This window comes from Gavialis gangeticus, unplaced genomic scaffold (assembly GCF_001723915.1).
Source record: "Gavialis gangeticus isolate Ggan-Ray unplaced genomic scaffold, GavGan_comp1, whole genome shotgun sequence".
NCBI classification, from domain to species: domain Eukaryota; kingdom Metazoa; phylum Chordata; order Crocodylia; family Gavialidae; genus Gavialis; species Gavialis gangeticus.
Window position 1 is genome coordinate 92,786,259 of NW_017729022.1, and position 4,633 is coordinate 92,790,891.

Sequence of the window (4,633 nt, forward strand, 5' to 3'; positions counted from 1 at the left end):
TGCACCCCCCCCACACTCACCCCCAAAATACACTCCCTTACTGCCCCCCCCACTATATACAGGAGTAAGACTGTATTTTGAGCTATTATGCAATTGGCTCTAGAGATGTGGGAAGTGGCTCTTTGCAAACACAACAAAATAATTTATTTTATAGGAGAAAAAGCATCATACAAAAAACCTGAACATATAGTTTGAAAACAACAAAAAGACAAGTAAAGTTTCTTACCCTCCCACCTGGCTATAACCTAGCCCTTCTGAGAGTCCTGCCACTATTTCCAGATATCCGCCTTCATGCATCAGCCATATACACTTAAATAAAGTTCATGCACCAACTATATGCACTTTAATAAAGAACATTATAAAAAGGAGTTTACTGAAACTGTCTCAGTTCTAACCTTGAGACAGGGAGTTTATGCTAAGTATTAAATGCAAGCATGCGGCATCCAGCCACAGTCACTGTTAGGGCGGCTAGGAGCTGGAACCAACTTCCAAGGGAAGTGGTGCTGGCCCCTATCCTGGGGGTCTTTAAGAAGAGGCTAGATGCCTAACTGGCTGGACTCATTTGAGTCCTGTTTTTGATTTGGGGTTTTGTTGTTCTCCCGCCCTGGCGGGGGGTCGGGCTAGAAGATCTACTAGGTCCCTTCCGACCCTAAAACTATGAAACTGTGTCTCTGTGGGATGAATACTTGTCCATATCCTGAGATGGCATACTCGGTGTCCACTGAGTTCATTGGAATGGCGAGGCTGAAGCTTGCCAGGGTGTGAAGATGTGGAAACTGGTCACAAGAGAGAGTCCCAGAGCACAGGCGCAGGCACTCTGACGAAGTTTATGTAAGCAGCATGTTCGCTGTCATACTCTCTCCCCTTTCCTGGGATTGGTTTCAGTATCTGCCTGGACCCTTCTGTGCTGAATTTCACAAGCACAGCTTGACAGTTCTTGTAATGCCCTATCTTCGACCCACATATCAAATCCATCAGCCTGTGTGCATGATGGATCACAGCCTGCCAGCCTTCAAACCACACCAGGAACTCCATGAATTGGGTGGCATTTTCAGCCACAAACTTCACTTGATCTTGAATGTCACTTTGCCCCAAGAGATTGCAAAGCTTGAGCATGCACTGTGTGCTGGGTGTGATTTCCAGTTCCTCAATCACAAACTGCTGGTAGTGCTACATATGCTTGGTTTGGTAATGGACTGTGTTAAACCAGGAATTCCACTGTGAGACCACAGGCTCTAGTGGCAGCAGCACAGTGCCATGTGAGTACTCTCTTTGACTGGTGATAGACTCTTTGTACCAGACCTTATGACTTGAACAGTGCTTGAAGGCTTTCTTGAAGGAAGACACCAGGCTATCCACACTGGGGAGCTGTGCACGCCAGATGTCACTTACAGTACTAGGAAAAGAATGTGCACATTGCAGATGACGTGAACAGCATTGGGCAGCATTCCTTCAAGCACATCAGAGAAAGCCTTGCGCATGTATGTGGCCCCGTTAGACAAGAATGCTGAGATCTTGTTAAAGTCTATGCCATAGCTGACAATTACCTTCACAATGGCTTGGGACACAGCAGAAAAACTGACAGACATGAGGTGGACCAGCTCAGTCTGAAACACAGGTAGGTAACAGTCTGTCCAGCTCCCCAAAACAAATAAAATGTGTAGTGTGTAGTTATTTTGATGGTCGGTGGCTTCATCAGCCACAATGGAGAAGGAATGATACTCTGCCAAGGTAACGTTTGTGGACTGTACATGCAAAGCAATTGCTGCAGGGAGATAGCCTTGGTAAAGTTTGTTGGCACTCAGAAAACTGCCATTTGCATGTTTTGATTCAGGTAGTCCCTTAACTTCAGGTGATCAAGTTTCTCTAGTGGGATGTTCACCACTGCAAAAGCCTCCACAAGGGAAAATGCCGCCTTTCACCTTGCTAAGCTGCTTTCTGTGGTCCGTTTAAAGAGGGAGGACACAGTTGCTTCTTGCTCTGACCTTCAGCTTTTGCAGCAGCCTTCCTCTTCACGTGTGCCTCAGACTCCAAGTGCCAATCTATGCTGATTTTCCTAGACGCATCCAGACTTACACTGCAGGTGGTACAGGAGTCTGCATCCATCTGTATGCAAAGTCCCTGCAAGTTACTATCTTCCACAGTCCAGTGCTAACACATATTTGGCCATCTTAGAGGATTTCTTTTCAGCAGGCATGCTGAAGAAGAATCCTTCTCAGGTGGCAGCATGCTGCAGCAGCATGCCTGGGGATGCTTAAAAAGCTGGTGCCAAAACCCTGCCACTTCTCTGGCTGGCCCCTGACTGGCTCCTGGACTGAGCTTGTGAGGGGCTCAGGCTCTGATTTGCTCCCTCCTCCCCCTGTGCTTCAGGATGCAAGGGGTTTCTATTTTTTTCTCTGCTTGTAACTGTGTTTTGCGGCAGGGTATTTGCCCTCAGCTCTTTCATATGTTTTTGTGGGGACCACCTGAAATCGTGGTTTCCATGAAAATTGCAAAATCATGTTTTTGGTAGGTCCATAATTATGGAGGACAAACTGGTCCTGGCTTATTGGCAGCCCTCAACCTCAATGGTATGTCTCAAGTAACCAGCTACCTAACTCCTAGTCTCACTGAGGCATCAGGCCTTGAAATGGACCCAGATGTCTTCTGTGCACAGACATCAGTACAGACTACATCATCAGTGGACTGAATAACACAGATTATAACATCTGAGGTTCATTTATCTGCAACTCCACCAATGTCATATATGCCATCATCTGCTCACAGCACCCCTCTGTTGTGTACATTGGACTGACTGAGCAATCCCTGCTGACAGAATGAATGAACACCACTGACATGAGCTGCACGCAGAAAGACAAGTAGGCCTGTGGCAGAATGCTTTAATCACTGTGGACTGGCCTGAGGGTGGTTGTTCTCAGACAGCAAACTTTTGAAAACTGATTTGAACAGGAAATTGCAGAACAAGAAGTCATCCACAGACTGGATTATATTAAGTATGGTTTAAACAGGAACTAGGAATTCTTATCTCATTACCTGGATTAACTTTTGTGACTGCTTTGTTCCTATGGGTTTACTGTACGTTTTCTTGTCTTTCCCAGCACTGCCCTCCTGCCCTTCTCTCTCCCTCATCTTCTATTTTGTAACATCTCTCTGCTTTCTGCATGTCATTTCACAGCATCTGATGAAATGAGCTTCCCCTCATAAAGGTTTGTGTTGTGTATATGTATAGCAGATGTGTGTGTGTATTTTCCTTAGTTTATAAGGTGCAAATCTACCCTGTCTTCAACTTGAGTTCTAGGCTAAGTACAGACAGTCAAAAAGCCCAAGGATGAATCGATTTAATCTTTGCAGGTTTCTGTAAACTGCCTAGATTGAACCAGTAAGAACCTGAGAGGCAGCCAGACCCCTGCAGTGGCCCATACCAGGAGGTGGGAGGGGGCACTAGAGCATGCATCCCAGTCTGCCAGCCACTGCAAAGGGCCAGGAGATAGGTGATTCCCCCAACCATGCTCCCTCTTCAGCCTCCAGCCAGCAGAGAAGGGGACATGGGGGGAAACCCCCCACACCAAACTCACAGCTGAAGTCTCTGTGACACTGAGGAAGGGGAAGAGGGGAAGCCCGCAGTGGGGCATTTCTCCCTTTCTCCCCTGTGCCTGAAACTCCTCAGTCTGGGCCAGTTAGGGAGAGGGTGTGGGGGGAAATGCTGACCTTGCAAGTGACCCCCAGCTGGGATCTTCCCCATGCAAGGGAAAGGGAGGAAGCCCCAAGTGGGGCATTTCCCCCTCTCTTCCACAACACCCATCTCATCCAGAGCTGGAGCTGGGCCAATCCCTTGGCTGTGCCTCCTCCTTGGCTGGCGGGACAGCTGAGGAGGGAGCGTGGAGGGAACATGCCCCTCTCTGGCTCTGGACCCCTCACCAGGCTGAGCTGGGTGCAGAGCAGGGGCGAAGCCTGCAGTAGAGGTCATTTCTCTTCCTGCTTCCCTACTCCCTCCTCAGCTGGCCTTCCGGCTGAGGAGGAGAAGTGGCTGGGTGATTGCCACGGCTCCTGGCTTGGACGGGCGGGGGGGTAAAGCCCCCACTGTGGGCTTCCCTGTAGCCAAGAGCTGGGGCAATCACCCAGCCTTGCCCCTCCTCCACCAGCAGGTCAGCTGGGGAGGGAGTGAGGGGGAACCCCCCCCACACACCTGGCTCTCAACCCCAAGCCAGGCTGTGCCTGGCACTGGGGGAAGCCTGCAGTGGAGGCCATTTTCCCTTCCACTTCCTCCTCAGCTGGGTTGCTGGGGGCAGGGGGAGGGGAGGGAGGGTTGGAGCTCACCATGGAGTCTTTACTCCCCTCACATGAGCTGGGAGCCAGGGCGCTCACCCAGCCACACCCCTTCCCCAGCTGGCCCACCCCCAGCTCCGAACCCCCAGCCAGGCTGTGCCCAGCATGTGAGGAAGCCCACAGTGGAAGATTTACTCCCCCTGCCCCAGCTGGGAGCTGGGCCAATTCCCTTGGTGGAGGAGGTGGCAGGACTGGGGCAATCCATGGGGCTTCAGGCTGCTGGGGATCTGACAGCTGCCCTGCTGTGCTGGAGCAGAGAGCACAGGCTAGGGCTGCACAGCATCCTGGGATGCTGGAGGACTAGGAG